Source organism: Lycium ferocissimum, unplaced genomic scaffold (assembly GCF_029784015.1).
Source record: "Lycium ferocissimum isolate CSIRO_LF1 unplaced genomic scaffold, AGI_CSIRO_Lferr_CH_V1 ctg657, whole genome shotgun sequence".
Lineage (NCBI taxonomy): Eukaryota > Viridiplantae > Streptophyta > Magnoliopsida > Solanales > Solanaceae > Lycium > Lycium ferocissimum.
In genome coordinates, this window is record NW_026726405.1 from 58,672 (window position 1) to 77,109 (window position 18,438).

General features: G+C 34.5%; 1 long non-coding RNA gene across 1 annotated transcript; it reads right to left on the reverse strand.

Moving 5' to 3' along the window:
* Positions 1–6,822: 6,822 nt before the first annotated feature.
* Positions 6,823–9,284, reverse strand: LOC132045394 (uncharacterized). The gene is made up of 2 exons (XR_009412403.1): positions 8,839–9,284; positions 6,823–7,285 (listed from the first exon to the last, which is right to left on the reverse strand). It is a non-coding gene; the product is annotated as an uncharacterized LOC132045394 (long non-coding RNA).
* Between the last annotated feature and the right edge of the window lie 9,154 nt (positions 9,285–18,438).

Here is an 18,438-nt window from a genome sequence, read left to right on the forward strand (position 1 = left end):
AAAGACATAAGAACTCACAAAAACCTCCAAATGCTAATGTAAACTGTTTGTCGAATCAAAGGAAGTGCATTGGAGTCAAAGTTACTACCTCTTAAGATTATGAAATTATATAATATTTCCCTTGTTAAAAAATAAAAATAAAAAAATAAAAAAATAAAAAAAAGATTATGAAATTATGGTCTGCATGTCGATTAATTTGCATATATGAGTTAGAATGCCATATTATACTATGTTCTCTATAATAGTATTTTGCTATATCAATCATACCAAAAAAATATCCAGATAAACAACATCGTCATAATAAAGTTTGGTTGCATCTTATAAGCACTCTCACTGCAACTAGAGATTTGAGAAATGCTTAGGTTAAAAATCGGAACTTCTTGATTTTTTTTTAATCAAATTATGAAAAAGGATAGCGAGTTTGAGGGAGCATTTGAACTTAGGCCCCTATTTTGAGCTGGTTTTTAGTTTTTGGCCCTCATAATAATTAACTTTTTTACGTGATATAAATTTATATTTTCGCATCATAATATTCGATTATACGTCGTGTGACTTTTACCCTCTCGTAGCCCTTTAGGCATAAGTTCAACTGCAAAAGGCAAAAATTAAAGACCGGCATGCCATATCGTGCAATTTCTTCAATTTGAGGAGGACAATGACAACTCCTGTGGGACAAAATCCTAAAGCAGCCCAAACACAATCTCATTTGTCGGCCAATATTTACTAACCTCTCCTAACAAATACAACCACTAATTTCCACACAAAATGCCATTTTTCTATTTCTAGGCTAAACAGTCTCCTACATTACCCTAATTTTTGTAGGCATAGTGCCTATAAGATTACCAGCCAATATACTACTATTAAATGTGGAATAAGCTAGATAGACACATAACACATGTTGCAGTAGTACAATTACCGCTGCAGACAAACAGTTTATTTGGTGTTTAATTTGAATAAAGAAAGAACTGAAACTATTGTCACAAAATTATCCCCCTCAATAATAATTTATGTAACACTGTTTGACTCGGAATGATTTTAAAAGAAATAGTATTTTTTTTGAAATTTATATTTATAACAAGTCATTTCCATTTGTATAATTATAAATTATCCCATTGAAGGTAAAAATTTGAATTTCAAGTTATTATTATTTCTAAGTATAGAAATATCGATATTTTTATTAGAACAAATCTAAAAGGAAAATTTATCACAATAAATTAAGACAAAGGAAATATCTTTGGATAAAAATGTAAAATGATACTCCATGCTTACTAAATTAGATATTAAATCCGAATTTAGTGGCCCAATGAATACCGATCATCACAAAAAAACCAACAACAAAAAATCCAATGTAATCCCACCGATTTGTATAATTGTTTACCACAAAGCACCGACTAAAGAAAAATGAGTACGACACAACAAATGATAAAGCGGCTAGGTAGATCAACTAAAGATCCACTACTACAAGTCTACAACAAATAACAAATTAAAGAGACCATAATAAAATATGATGTCTACTTTGTACACGTTCGACCATGTCAATTGCTACATGATAAAAGTTGATCAATACTTCAATTGTTCCACTAAAATCAAATTTTTATACACAAATCAATTATTACTGTACTACTAACTATTTTTATTTTTAATATTCTTATTATTAATTTTTTTTATTTGGTTTAAATATTGATGTAATACGTTGCTGCCACACTTGGTCTGCGTAAACCCCTTGTTCTTCATGTGCCCTTCGTTTTCCATGTCTGTCACTTTCTAAACAAGATTGCACGTAGATTTCATCTGAAAAAGGACAAAACAGGCACACGTACGCAAAAGAAGAAAAAGAAAACGAAAGATAATGATAGTCGCTTCTTTAATTTTGTCAATAAAGCAGTCTATTTTATTACCACTAGTATTAATTTTGACCTAATTGGTAGAAGCGTAAAATATATATATATATATAATTGTCAAAAAGTCACTGAATTTCTAACCAGTTATAAGATTCGAAATTATGGCCTTTTGGCCAGTGAGTTATCCTTTTGAGTCCATAGTGTACTCGCGATTTTAAGTTAATCGACGCGAAATTAACCCCTATTCATGACACTGTGAGTGACTGAATTTAAATCCATGTGTTTTATTAAAAAAAAATCATTATAAATATATAATTTGAGGGGGGAAAACGTGTTGGCTGTATATGTCAGCACCTGCTACCCGAAAAATAGATTTTTCTTGCTCCCGGTTTTGATTTACTAAAAGGAATTACTCAATCCGTCTCATAATAAGTGTCATTTTAATTTAAAAAAATTATCCTATAATAAGTGTCACCTTAGAAAATCAAGACATAAATTGACTAGTTTTTTTCAACTCTACCCTTAGACAAAAAATAACAAGTTAAAGTAACATCTAAATGATGATTGAAAAAGCCACATAGTAACTTGGTATTGTTGGTTTTCCATTGTCAAAAGGATTACTACTGAGAAAGTAATTTATATTTATTATATAGGGTAATTTAGTAAATTTCACATTGCATTATTTTTTGTTAAGGTAATACTTATTATGGGACGGAGAGAGTAGTATTTAGGATGTTGTCTGATTAGGTCCTATTTGTAATAATCACACACTTTTTCTCCATTGATTGAGGTGACTTAGAAGTTATATCTAACTTGAGAGCCTCCTAATTCTCTACCAAATCACAACTCCTAACTAATCATTTGAAGTTAATAATGATTAGTGAAAGTTTTATTAGTTTTTTTCCAAATCTTTTGTCATGCAATTTGACTTAATTGATTGGTTAACAGCTGTTTGTCACCCACCCATGCACGCATTCCTTTCCGTTTCCTGTTCTTGGTCGTGTTTTTTTTTTTTTTTTTTCCAAAATCATTTCCTGTTCTCTTTTAATTGATTGTATTCACACTTTTCTTTTTTGGTCCAAAGTTAGTACTCCCAATTTTTTTGGTAAGTGTATGTATGTATTATCTGGTCAAAATTCTGTCCAAATTCGACCTTACATTGGGTTTATCATCCAATAAGGTGGACTCGCGTTCATATTTATTTGATGAGCCCCACACTTGTATTGTGTGCGTTATTTTCTTATACTCCCTCTGTTTTATTTTATTTGTCATAATTTGATTTGACTCAAAGTTTCATAAAGAGTGAAAGACTAAAGTTTTAATCTTAAGTAGGCGTTTGGCCATAAATTTCAAATGCTTCACTTTAATATAAATTTATGAAGTTGCGATTGATCATACTTTTTGCAAAGGAGAGAAAGAACACTTTATTTTAAATTATGAAGGTGGAGTTGGATAATATAGATTTTGAGCACTTTTTCAAATTTGAAATTCAACTCCAAGTTTGGATTATCAACCCTGATTTTGAAACAAAGTGAAAAATTACTCCGGAAAAAGTGAATAATTCTCATGGACAAACGCCTCCTTAATATTTCATAACATTTGTGTTTCTAAACTTTTGAAACTTATCGTTTCAAGCATATCATAATTTTTTTTGGGTATAAAATTATAGAAATGTGTTGCCTATTTAAACGTGTCATAACATTGTGTGTGTGGCTATAAAAACTTTTCATTAAAATAATATAAAAATGTGTCATTCTTTTTTTAAAGGAAAAATAAGTAAATAGTGGATTTCTTACTTATTTTCTAGTGTTTGGTAAGTAAGAGAAAAAAAATATCCCAAGAGCACTTATATGTAATCTAGCAAAACACTATGGACGTGAAATGCAAATAGGGGAGTGTAGATTCGGGGGTGTCGGGGGTGAGATGGTCAAGAGACAGGGATTGAGGGAGAACTAACACCGTATTAGGTGAGTTAAATTTTATACAGTAAAAAAATACTACCAAACATAATATTACTTATATATGAATAATTTAGCTCCTAACCAGCTACCAAATTATTTTAATGCACTGGCCACACCCCAAAATCCCCTCAAAGACACTCATTCAATTGAGGGACCGGGCCTAGGCAGCTTTTCCTATACGTGTGGTTTTTTGCTTAGTCAAAAGCACCATTAATATGGTGTAGGGATTAGGCATGATCCCTAGACCTATTTATTATCTTAATCTTATTCTAGATCAGAAGGTAAAAATATGGAGGACAGTAATGCCTAATCTCTCCTGGTACAATAGTGAAGTTAGCTATCTCTAACTTATCTTCGGTGGCGGAGGCAGTATTTTCACTAAAGAGTTCAAAATATGAAGAATCAAATACGTAAAAATTACAGGACGAAAAACAGACGGGGCAGGGAAGGAAAAGTCCAACCTTAACCCGCTAAATTTAACTTGCCTTGTCATGCCTCATTTAGCGTTTCTTCCTACTTTTACCTTGCTACATCGAGCCTTCTAAAATATCTTGTGCTTTTTTTTTTTCTTTTACTTTGCAGTGTTCTACTTTATATTAAACTTTTTGTTTTTATTTTAATTTTGAATTAGTGTCCATTCAATCATAAATTACTTTGAAAATCTCAAGATTCTTTAAAAAGGTGTAAGGATTGTGTTACTAATATTATAATGCATATTCAAAGGTCAAATAAATTGCATCGCCGATCTTTGAGTTCATTTAGTTCAATTTACTAGGTTATTCATTTGAAAAACACAAATGATGAAGAAATCAAATAAGTTTAGTTTAGTTCGGTTTTCTTCTCTCGAGAATCGAACTAGAAAAGATAGGAAATAAATATCATGAAATCAATTAAAGTAAATTGAATTAAATAGATATTGATCAAAGAGATCTTCACAATTTTTAAATTTCTTTATTCGATTAAATTAAATTTATCTTATTTTTTAATATATTTTTCTATCTCAATTTCAAGTTTAATGACAATCCCTTGTTTTTCTTAAAGAATTTCTTCGAATTAGCACATGAAAAGTGAGTTACGTAGAAATAAAATGGGCAATTGGGATTATAGATAAAAGGGGGGGAAAAAAAAGGACTGTGCCTAATAAATTTGAACAAGGCATATTGAGAAGCAGAAATATAATAGAAGAGAAAAATAACAAAAAGAAGAAGAATTCGAGAATAAAGCTGCAAATTGAGCCCAAAAAATAATGAGGCTTTTTCATTGGGTTAAGATTTTGAACGTAAAAATCCGCAAGCTAAGCCCAATCTCTGCCTCTATTGGGGGGAAAGCCTAAGCCAAAAAAAAAAAAGAAGAAGAAGAAGAAGAAATACAAAGAGTGCAATATGCGTAGATTGAACGAGCGATTCCAACGAAAAGTCTAAACCCCCTTAACTACTGAGCTAAGCTTTCCAGTTGTGTGAAGGGGGTTCATTTTAATATATATAGTCATAAATTGCGAATATGACCTTACATGTACAATATAATTTTCCGATAAAGGGAGTTATCGTCTCTGATATGTTTACATAATATATAGTTAGAAGATGTTTTGATGGACATAGGTTAGATTAATGATCCTCATAATAATTAGTTAGGTAGTTTATGATAAAAAAAAAAATGGTTGACACTCTATGCATTACGAATATCAGAGGGATAATACTCAAAATACCCCCCAACGTTTGACCAAAATCCCAACTACACACCTAACCTTTGCGGGGGTCCTATTACCCCCCTGGACAAATTTTTTCACAAAGAAATGGCCTTTTTGTCGATGTGGCAGAGAGCGTGAATACACCGCCCGCTGGCGCGTGACTCGCCTTTAAAAATCCGCATCCGACCCGTTTTGGACGCCAACTAAGCCGCCACATATGATGCCAACTAAATAAAATTTGAACTCCCTCCATTTTTAGGCTACTTCATCTTCATCTTCACCCTATTTAATATCCATCCCCATTTTTTGTTGTCAAAATAATATCCATTATAAACGAAAATCTCAATTGAAGAAAATCCACATATGATTCCGAACAACTTGTTAAAGAACAACTTTCCACCATAAACGAAAATCAAGAAAAAAAATGAAAAATCAAGAAAGAAAAAGGAAAAAACTGGAAAAAAAAATAAGGATGAAAAATCTAATCTTGTTAAAGAAAATCCGATTGGAAGTTGCTTGTTTGGAGTTGCTACTTGTTGCTTGGTTGGAGTTGTTTAAGCACTAATTCTTTGAGTTGATTTGGGGAGAAAATTAAACTCCATTGCTAAGAATTTGGAGAAAGCTACGAAGAACACCAAATGGGTTTCTCTAAATTCTTGATTGTTTAATCAAATTAATGGATGAACTTTGTTCTATTTGGTGTTAGGAGCTTCCTTTCACATTTGGGTTTGTTTGGATTAGATTTGAGCAAGTTGGTGTGATTTTTTTTTCAACTCCTAATGAAGATGATGATGATGATAATGTTGATGAAGATGAAGGAGAATTGGGTATGGGTTTTCGCATCCTTAATAAAAATGGAGTATGGAAAATTGAGACTTTTTTTTTTTTTTTGAAGAAGAAGAGTAGATGGATGGAGGAAGGAGGAAAATTAATAAAAAAATGGGGCAAAATTAAACACGTGGTAAAGGTGGGCGGGCGCGTGTGGACAACCGCCATTTAATATTTGGGGGTTACAGATTGACGCCACATCAAAAAAAAAAAAAAAAGGGGCATTTTGACGAAAAAATTTGTTCGGGGGGTAATAGGACCCCCGCAAATGTTAGGTGTGTAGTTGGGATTTTGGTCAAACGTTGAGAGGTATTTTGAGTATTATCTCAATATCAGAAGGTTGTAACTTGTCTAATTATGAAGTTGGGGATTTGATTCTTCTCCATTCTGAATGCACCTTTGGCCTCAGCAGATAGCCTTGAGAGTATTCTATAACATTACTTAGATTTTGCCTTTTTGCCCCATATTTAGCAAGCGCATCTGCAGTAAAATAATATTAAAAATATTCTTTTGAGTATATTTAATTGTTACTCATTGTAGTTCCAATTTATGTGATGAATTTAATTGGACATAAAACACTCGACAATTCCTTTCCTGTCATATGTAATACACACTTGCAGCTTATGTTATCATATATATTTCAGCTTTTGCACTTCTTCCTTTATAATGCACCAATGACCATTCAACCTCTTGTTGCCAGCTTTGAGCTTGCCTATGTTGTTGCCATTCCAGTATTCTGAAACAAGTGAAGAGAAAGGGAAACTGAAAAAGAGGTGATCAACATTCTGCACCACCATCAAACAACACACAATCAACATCCTCAATACAACTCCAAGTGGCTAGTCTTTTTCTAGTTAGCATCCTTCTACATACAGTAAGATTAAAGATCCATTTTGGTAGAGCAGCATTATCACAAATCAGCCTCCTCCACTTAATCTTCCGAAAAGAGCCTTTGAGTTGAAGATACCCTAAAATATTTTATGTTAGCATGGAGAACATTAATTATGAAGTAATAATAAACAAACAAGGAGAAAAAATAGTACAAAGATTTTATTATTTTTTATGAAATATTTTCCCTCACAAATTTTTTAGATGAGATTTAGAATTTATTGGCCTTTCAAGACCAGGTTGGATATGTCAATACAAAATTGAGCAGGAACGTCACTTTTGCACATATGAAATGCATCAAGTAGCAGTAGATCGAACGTTCTGTAGATGAAAATGATATGTGTTCTATTCATTTAGTAAGAGCTTATTTCATTTGGATGTTTCCTGCTCTACATCTAGCCATGTAAGTTAAATTGGCTTACTAAAAAATACTTATTCTATAATGCAGGAGGACTTTTTTGATGGACAAATCATTGGAACCTACTGTTGGCACAACTTCCACTTTGATTGCATTTGTCAGTGGCTCATGCAGAAGAATTCTTGCAATGACTGCATTGACATTTCGAAGACTCTAGCACCAGCATTTTTTGCTTGTTTATAAATTCTATTTCAGTAATCCTCAAATTGTCAATGCAGCTCTTTTGCAGAGGGGAAAAATTCTTCTGCACGAGCCACTATTTGATGTAATCAAAGTGGAAGTTGTGCCAATAGTCAACACTTTCAATGACCTGTCCATCAAAAAAGTCCTCACGCAGAATCAAATAAGTATTTTTTGGTAAGACAATTTATCTTACAAGGCTAGATTTTGAGCAGCAAACAACTAAATAAAATAAGCTCTTACCAAATAAATACAACACATATCATTTTCATCTACAAGACTTTTGATCGACTGATATCCAATGCAATTCATACGTGCAAAAAATGAATTTTCTGCTCAATTCTAAACTGACATATCCAACCTGATCTTGAAAGGTCAACAAACCTTAAATCCTAGATCAGAACTTGTAAGAAAAAATATTCCATAAAGAATAATAAAATTTTCATATTATTTTCCTCCTTGTTTGGTCATTATTAACTCATAACTCATGTTCTCCACACCAACATAAGAAGTTTGAGGGGTGCCATTTTGTGCCAAATCAAAAGTAAGGTGGATGCTTGGCGATGGCCTTCAAATGACGACATCGTCTTCATAAACTTGTTGATCTCTAAATGGAGATGGAGATTTGTTTCCACTTTTAAGAAAACTAATATGCCATTTCTAGAGAATCTGAAAATGAATGATTAAAACATTAAAGAGTTGCGGTTTTGTGAAGAGACAAAGACGCAAAGAAGAGAGAGGTATAATTAAAATAATTTTAAAAGTGACTTTTGGTCTTTTTTTAATATCACATAGATGAAAAAGATAGGAGTATAACCAAAAGTTTGAGAAAAGGGAAAAATAGCTGATCATAGAGAGATATAACATCACTTAAGCTATGTTCTGCTTTATATAGATACTAGAGTGTTCTTTTTAAGTGTGATTTTTTCTTTATAGGAGCCGGAGTATTTGCAAGAGATAGTTTATTCAGCAGCAAGTCAGAAATGAATTGTACAAAATCTTATAAAGGAAAGAAAATGAAGAGAAAAAACTTACAATCTTGGTGATTCATTGACTCCATTAGAAAGAATCCATGAAGAGCATTCATGCTGGAATCAAATTGCATCATCGTCATTGACGATTGCTTCATTGTTGTTAGCTCTGTTCTTCTTAGCCGCTGCAGGTTGAATTGTGTTGAGAATGAAAATGGTAAAGAACATTATATATAGGAGGGGCAAGCGGCTAGGGTTTTATAAAAATCGCTACAAACTTTTTTAAAATCTAATTTGGTTCCAAGTTTTAATACAAGTATCATATTGTGCTTTTTATGAACTTGTTATTCTGGATGAAACAATTAAGAAGAAATATAAGAAATGAGACTTTTCTTCTTTTGGTCCAAGAGAAATGAACTTAAAAAGTTCTGGCTTTTCTCACTTGCGATTATGTCTTTCCCCACTTTCTCTTGAGCAGGGGGTCTTTCAGAAACAACCTCTCTACCTTCCAATGTAGGGGTAAGGTCAGGGTATACTCTACCCTCTCCAGACCCCACTTATGAAATTACACTGGGTATGTAATTATTGTTGTGTGTTGATTATAGTTGTCTAACGAGACGACTTAAGTGACAGGACGGAACGGGGGACGAACTTAAGCGTATATGGTGGACCGAATGAGGGGACAAAACACTAGGCTTATCTCGTCCCACTAAGCTTACGGGATGGGACAGGACGGGACGGGATGGGGACCTTAGTGTAATTTTTTATTATTACTATTTTTTCGACACGTGCAACCATATTATTACACATGAAAGAGTAAAGTACAAATTTCTTTAAATGATCGATGTGAATTGTCTTACAATGACTTGTTAGTAGACTAAAGGAGCCAACTTTCTTTAAAAGAAACAATGTAAATCATTTCACCATAAAATGTTGAGATACTAAACATAAATATTCCACCTAGTTGTAAAAAATTTCTATATCTTTTGTCTATCCATATACAGTCAAATCTCTCTATAATTGTCATTCGTTATAACGACATTTCCCTATAGTGGCTTGATTTTCTCCGGAACCGATTTTTCATGTTATATTTTACTTCTCTATAATAACATTTTACCTATAATAACAATAACATTCATTATAGCGGTACACTCTTTATAAAATTACCTCTCTATAATAGCCGTACCAAAATATTGTGTAATAAATTTTGTAAGAAATATACTATGTATAAAAATAAAATATTAAAATATTTATGGTAATCATCATTAATGTCATGCATATAGTAAATTTCAATTACGAAGAGTCAACTCTTAAGTTCTTAGGCAGCTATTGAATTCCCTTTTGCTGAAAGTTTGGACAAATTCTTCGTCAATTCAAGCGTTATATTATCACTAAGAAACTGTAGTTTGCGAAACAACCTACAATTATAGAATTCTTACGTCAAACATGAAATATTTAAATTCTCAATTAATTTTAAATGCATATGCATAAATTCTCAACTAGTTTTAATTAATGAGATTTGAAAATCAATTGCGATTTTAAAATTAAAAAATACATTATTTTCGTTTATAACATAAAAGGTACAGAAAAATAGTTGTTTGAGTAGTTTTGTTTATAACTGTTAAATGAAATCTAAACATCAAATGCCAATATACATGCATAACAGCACCTCACTATAGTAGCTATGAAACTTTTGGACAAACGTTGCCATTATAGAGAGGTTTGACTGTATTTTGAGTTTAGCTTTATTTTTAAACTGCATATGTACTACAATTTTTGTGTTTCCTTTAAACTCCATGTTTCTTGACTAAAGTGTGTTCATTCGTGTATTGGATATCCATTGCTTTCCCCCTTGAATATGTAGGAGTCATGTTAATTTTTCCCAAATACATAACATAATTCTTAGAGACTCTTTTTAACTTTCGTAATAAATAACACAAATGTGAACATATATCAAAGAGAAAAGGCCAAAGACTTGATCTCACAAGCAATTAGTTGGAGACTTTGAATATTTTTCATTGTTTCAACTTGCAAGATATATTTAAAATATTTAATAATTATTGAGTTAGGGAGTTAGCTGACTAGGATTAGTTGGTTAGGAGTCTGTTATGTGTAATGATTAGTGATTAGTGGGAGTTTAAAAGTTAGTTAGTTTGTTAACAAATCATATGGCAAGCACGTGATGTGAATGTATATATATGATGTATATCAGTTTCATAAGCAACATATATGAAAATATCTCTTCTTCTCCTTACTTCCGCTCCATGATTCCTTTCCAAATGTGAAGCAACTGTATTTGCTTCGTAAAATCAGTCTTCAATGACTGAATTTAACATCGTATCAGAGCAGGTTACACGATCAAATTGATAAGAGGAAGAAGAAATATGAACAATATACATAAAACACAAAATTCAATTTGTTTGAAGCTTAGTTTCACCATTAATGGCGGTTACTGAAGGAACAACAACAGTTAATGAAGTAACAACTTTGGATCACAATCATCCATTATATCTCCAAGCTTCAGATGCACCAAGTGTCGTGCTCATACCGATGAAACTCAAAGGGCCAGAAAACTATGCCTTATGGAGTAGGTTGATGAAATTGGCACTTAGGGAAAAAGGAAAGCTTGGATTCATTGATGGAACTTGTGTCAAAGCTTCATACAAGGGAGCATTGGAGGAACAATGGGAGAAATGCAACGCGATTGCTGTATCTTAGATTGCAAGCACAATTACAAGTGAATTACTTCCTGGAATAATGTATGCTTCTAGTGCAAATAAAATCTGGTTAAATTTTGAAAAGAGGTTTGATAGAAGTGATCTAACTAGGTCATACCATTTGCGGACTGAAATTGCATCTTTGAAGCAAGGTAATGATTCAGTGACACATTATTATTCAAAATTAACATATCTGTGGGCTGAATTAGATGTGATGATTCCCTCACCTGGATGTGATTGTAGTGAATCTACAGAATATGGAAGACATTTGAAATCTCAAAGATTGCTACAATTCTTAATGGGATAGAATGAGAGTTATGGAACTATAAGGAGTAACATACTTGCTAGGAAACCAGTTATTACTGTCAATAAAGCTTATAGTATAGCAGCACACGAAGAAAGCCAAAGAACTCTACGTGTAGTAGACAAAACTAGAGATGCACTGACTTTGCTGGCTGGAAGAACACAGAACTTTAGATCTAAAAGGTTTAATGCTTGTGAGTTATGTGGTTACAAAAATCATCCTATAGAGAAGTGCTATAGGTTGGTAGGGTATCCAGCAGATTTTAAAAGCAAAAGGAAGGGAAATGAAAAATTCAAGCAAGGAGTTGGTAATTTCAGACCAAATGTGGATAATAGGCAGGCAAGAACAGCTGCTCATATCACCAGAGAAACAGAGGCAACAACTAGTGGTGGAAACATTGTTGTGAAGCATTGATCTGAAGAACAATATGGTGATCTGGTGGACAGAATAGAAAGAACAGGCACAGGAAATTATGTTGCAAACATGGCAGGTATCACTACATTATTGAGCAAAGCAGGTTGTGATTATGAATGGATAGTAGATAGTGGGGCAACACATCATATCACACCTGCAAACAATTTGAATGTTATTAGGAAGTTAGAAGATCATAGTAATAATGCAGTTCAAGTGCCAACTGGAAGTAAATGTCATATAAATGGTGTAGGAACCACACAAATTCTGGGAAAATATGAATTGGATAAAGTACTACATGTACCTAATTTCAAGTACAATTTATTGTCAGCAATTTATTGTCAGTATCCAAGCTGACTAAGGTCAGTATCCAAGCTGACTAAGGAACTTGGTTGTTCAGTATCTTTTTGTCCAGATTTTTGCCTGTTTGAGGAGCTCTTCACTGGAAAAGTGATGGGGATTGGTAGAAAAAGAGATGGTCTGCACATACTAAAAGTGATGGGGATTTTTGCCTGTTTGAATATTATAGATACTATAAACAATTTAAATATATATAACAAAGAAAATGAAACTTAGGGGATTAAATATTTGTTTCCTTAAATTAACTACCTTTTATACTAAAACTAAATCACTAGTTTCACTAGAATTCATCTAAGTTAAGAAAATGAAGTAAGACAAAGTGTTAGTCATACAAAACAAATCAAAATACACAACCATAAGATAAAAGAGAGGGAAAGAAAAGTTAAATGGATCTGGTCCATTTTCCAGGCCCACTGCTGCGAACTGTTCACGTCGTCGGGCCTAAGCCCAGTAAGTTACATCGCTGTTGGGGTCGTTTGTCGTTATTGGGCTTGGCCAGAATTTGTTTTTACACTTTTTCTTTCTTGTGGATGGCCGACTCGAGAGGAAGATTTCGTTGGGCTTCGGCCCAACACCGAATGCGGAAGATGACAAGCCCCTCAGACTCGTGTGCGATATGGTCATGCACAAAATAAAAGAAAAAAGATTAGTATGCAATCCACGAAACTCAACATATACGATGCAAATCTAAAAAATAGGCCAATAGTTTTCAACTAAAACAGGAGACTGCCTGTGATTGGTATGTTAAACAAATAATGAGAAAGGAAGTTAAACAAGTGTAATGGGTCCATGTTCGGATTAGATGCTCACAAAGGAGTTTCAACAGCCACATATATTATATGAATCAACTATAGAATTGTATAAAAGACTTCCAGTCCTAGAAGAGTCCGTAACAGATGCAAAGATATTTAGAGCTTCCTTCATTTCCTCTCGTTTGCCGCATATTTTATAATATCTAGCTACTTAGCAGATTAGAGGATGAGGCATGGATCAAAGCAGAACCAATGAAACGGATAATAGCAAACTCAAAATGGAACGGCACCATAATTACAAGTCCTTCTAATGTAATAACAGTCCACAAAAAGCACCTCAAGGACATTTGGGATTTGAAACTTCACAAATCATACATACAGTTGCGTACAAAACCAAACAGAAATCAGCCTGCACTATAACGAATCTGAAGAATTCATCTAAACGAGAAAGGAAATATGTAGTAGTTGAATTATCTGTTTTAAAGTCTTTCTTTAATCCTAAAAGGGAAATGCTGAGATGGTCTGGAAACGTGAGTTTTACATGAAACTTTGACATGGAACTTAATGCAAAATCATATGAAAGACCAAACAAGCTTACAAACTAATCGTTAATTGCAAGCATAAGCGACATAACTGAATTACTGCTTTACTATCAATTAAGCATTCGTATATGTTAATCCTGATTAACAGAAAATTTTAACAACAGGCCAAAGAACAAAGCTGAACTAACACTCGATTTCAACCAAACAGATTAAGGGGATAAGTACTGGGTATTAGACTAAGCTTTGGACTCTTCAAACAACGAAACATAACTTAGACAGGGCTGCATCCAATATATGCGTACTTAACTAAGGTAACAACATCATTACATACCACAGGCCACTTAGCCAGACTTAAACTCATGAACCACTACTAACTGAATACGATCTTATCATACTCTTCAAAACAGGACACATATTAATCGCAAGCAAACTAGTAACATGATTTTAAGGTCGTCATTACTAATTAATACATGGTGCATATGATCAAACATGTCAAGTATATTCACTCAGAAATTTGGACAGTAAACATGCTACACGTTGAACTAAGCATATAGATACAGACCAACACTGGACATGGACATCTGATTAAACATACAAGCAGGTTTGATGCCTAATCTAAATCAATTAACAATCAAACGACACGATTAACACACTAAGCAAGCATGAAGTTCACTGAATAAGATTAAACTAAGATTGACTAACTACAAAAATCGACTCATATACGCATCAAACAGAAATGGAAATGAACTACACGAAAAGGGAATTGCCGACCTGCTTTGGGTACAGTGAAGTGGGGACGTCGACGTCACGAATTTAGACTCGACCTTAAAGTAGCAGTAGAGTAGCACTGTTCGATATTAAAATGGGTATCCGGATGAAGTGATTGAAAGTATAAGTATTCAAGCGGGATTTTTAGGTGACTGACCGAACTCCCTTTTTGTGGGTCGGTGTTCTTGTGAGTATTTATAGTCTGAGGCTAGGGTTTCAAGGTTTTTTGAATTCACGATTTTGGCTCCAAACAAAATTGAAGAGACCCGTTTGAATCGACCGTTCGTAAAGTTCATCTCTTTTTCTGAGAGCAATTGGAAGTTCTTTGGCCATTTGTGTTGACCGGTATTGCCAAAGATGGAAAGATATTGCACAAAAGGGGTGGCACGATCTGCCATGGTTGAAAGGGGGTTTGGAGTTTTCTCTGGAAATGTAGGAGAGAGAGGGAAGTCGTTGCGTATTGCACGAAAATGGAGACACATGGATCTGTCATTGTTGAAAGAGGTTCGGATTTGTTGTTGAAAATAGAAGGAGATGAGGAAGAGGAGAAAGAGACGAGGGAGAGAAAGGGAGGCAGATTCGCGTTTGAAAGAGGAGAAAGAGAGAGGATTTTAGGTTTTGTTAAAGGAATGGGGGGACCGGATGGGTCGGGTAGAATATTAAGAACGGGAGGCTGCCTTTTTGAGTAAATTATTAGGTTTAGAAAATGGTCGTTTGGGCATTAATTGGCCGAGTCGGGTTGATCTTCTCCCCTCTATTTAATTATTTTGGGCTCTAATTTAGTAACTAGTACAATATATACTATGTAAAGGAGATTAATAATTAATATGTGGAAAGTAAAGGACTTAATAAAGTAAAGTTAATTTAACGAGTATAAAATCCGAAAATAAAATGATGACGAAATATTTGCGACAAAGTAGTACTAGTAAAAATAATGAAAAATGAGGGTAGTGGTATTAATAGTAGTAGACATAAAAATAGCAGTGAAAATAAATATTTAGATCGTTAATTAATTTAAAAGCCCAAAGAAATAAATTGGAATAAAGGAGGGGCAAAATTGGGTGTCAACAGATGCCCCTCTTCGACCGAAGACGATGTAAGAGTTTTCGGGCGAAGAAGTTGACGAGAAGTCGATTTTGTTCCGACCAACAAGTATGACTGGGAAGAATTTGAGAAATACGGTTTAGGAGAATTGGTGGAATGGGATAGAAAGAGTTATGGCCGAACCATGGTTTTGAGTTGCCTACATATCTCGGGTTTTTTAAAAATTAAGCTGTATGAAGTTCGAAAGAAGCGGGTTGACATCGACGCTACGCTTTTTGTGTTGGATTATGGTGAGACTGGGATATAGTAAAACTACAAGATTGTGAAAGGAGTTGCTTGAGTAGAGTTTTAGCGATGGATATGAAAGAGAATTTAACCTACGTATCACGTTTTGTGGACGTAGGCGGAATTGAGTTCGAGAGTAGATCCGTGACCCTTGCTTGTGAGTTTGATATTCCTCTTCAGCAAGTTTGCCCCAGTTCAACGCATAAGATAAAGTTCCACGTTGTGCTATGTCTCTCTGTAGATTGTACTTTCGTCAAAGACCGAAATTCATGTCAAAATTAGTAATAAAGTGGAAAGTATAAAATTATAAAGAGTGTAACATGATAGTAAATATGAGTGTGAGAATGAGGATGAAGCCATGTGGCTTATAATGAGGCAGTGTGGCCCAAATGTCGTCTCTGGTTGTCTTTAGGGACTTGAATGAATGCGCGATGTTTATGCAGAATATCTCCAGTTGCATTTGAAGACTTTAATGATAATACGGCCTCCGGCTGTCTTCCGGGACTCGATGATATCTGCGGAATTTAAAGTAAAATCGTTAAAGTAGATAAAGTGAATGGTAAAGTAAAGTAGTAAAGTAGAGAGTAAAGTAAAAGTGTAGCCATTCGGCTTATGCAGATGAGGCCGTGTAGCCATGCGATGTCTCCGGTTGTCTTCGGGGACTTGATGAAGATCTCCGTAAACTCCGGGGTAAAATTGTAAGGTGGATGATGTCTCCGGTTGTCTTCGGAGCCTTGATGATAGTTCTTAATGATGATCCCTCCGGTTGTCTTCGGAGACTTAATGTTGATTCCTGCAAAATTCAGGGCAAAGTGGTTAAAGTAGGTAAAGTGAACGATAAAGTAGAGAGTAAAGTCATAGTGTAGCCGTCTGGCTTATGCATGTGAGGCAGTGTAGCCGAATGATGCCCCCGGTTGTCTTCGGAGACTTGATGATGATCCCTCCGGTTGTCTTCGGAGACTTAATGTTGATTCATGTGAGGCTGTGTAGCCGAATGATGCCCCCGGTTGTCTTCGGAGACTTGATGATGATCCTCCGGTTGTCTTCGGAGACTTAATGTTGATTCCGCAAAATTCGGGGTAAAGTGGTTAAAGTAGGTAAAGTGAATGATAAAGTAGAGAGAAAGTTATAGTGTAGCCGTACGCTTATGCATGTGAGGCTGTGTAGCCAAATGATGCCCCCGGTTGTCTTCGGAGACTTGATGATGATCCCTCCGGTTGTCTTCGGAGACTTCATGTTGATTCCTGCAAAGTTCAGGGTAAAGTGGTTAAAGTATGTAAAGTGAATGATAAGAATGTAGATTCCGTAAAATTGGTAAGAGAGAGAGAAAGTGATAATATGGCCGTTTTGATGATGTTGGCGGTATCGTGATAAGCCAAACAACGACACGTAATCCTGATTTAATTCATCTTCAATCTCGGTAACCTACAAAACAGGTATAATTGTTAATAAAGTCATGAAGTCATTGTAATAAAGAATGAAAGTAGAGATGAAGTTGGAAGTAAAGCTATTTGGCTTTTAAGGCGAGGCCTCTCGGCCATGTTTGATGGACTTGACTGTTGATCTCGCGATTTCAGTTCCTGCACTCAAAGAAAAATTCTTAGTTTGGGAGGGGAAAGTTGATTCGTGTTGACTCAAAGCTTGACGTTGTTGGCACTCCATTCGTCTTGTTTGTTTGGATCTTGTGGTCTCCGTTCAAGTCTCGGTAGATGGACAGTAGTGAGACAATTGGGAGAAAATATTTTTGAAAAGGTAGGTATGTAAGTACATGTATAAGGAAATGTGACTATATGTATATAAGTTGTAAAACATATATGTAATTGTATGTATGTAAGGAAAAATATATATGTAAGTATTTGTATATAAGTTGTAAATATTTCTGCCAACCTCAGAATGTGACACAATTTATCTATAATAATTCTGTCTAATAGCCTTAATATTGTCGATGTCTAACTTTATTCTTGTCTAACCTTTCAAAATATGCCCCAGTTTTGGCTCAGAAGGGTGTGCTAAACTTATGTTAGGGTGTGACCGAACCTTATATAGGTTGCCTACGTATCCCTCCAAAGGAATCAGGTCAGAACGTAGTTCGTGCGACACGTGGAAATGGTTTGAAATTTTCTAATAAAGGGACCGAACCCGATGTGGATTGCCTACGTATCCCACCAAGGGAATCAGGTCGGCGTAGTTCTGTTACGTAAAATGGCTAAAGGTTTGTTGGGATTTTATCTAAATGTGACTGACTCGTCTATTGATAGTCTGCGAATCCCGCCGAGGGAATCGGGCCATGTATAGTTATTCTTAGGTAATAAGAATTTTTGGATCTTTTGTTGTAATGCAACCGAACCCTATGTGGGCTGCCTACGTATCCCACCATGGGAATCAGGTCAACGTAGTTCGTACGTTTTAAAGGAAAGGTTGCAAACTAAGTTGTCTACTCTAATGTCGTCTTTTGATTTTCCTTGACTGATAGCTAGCTTT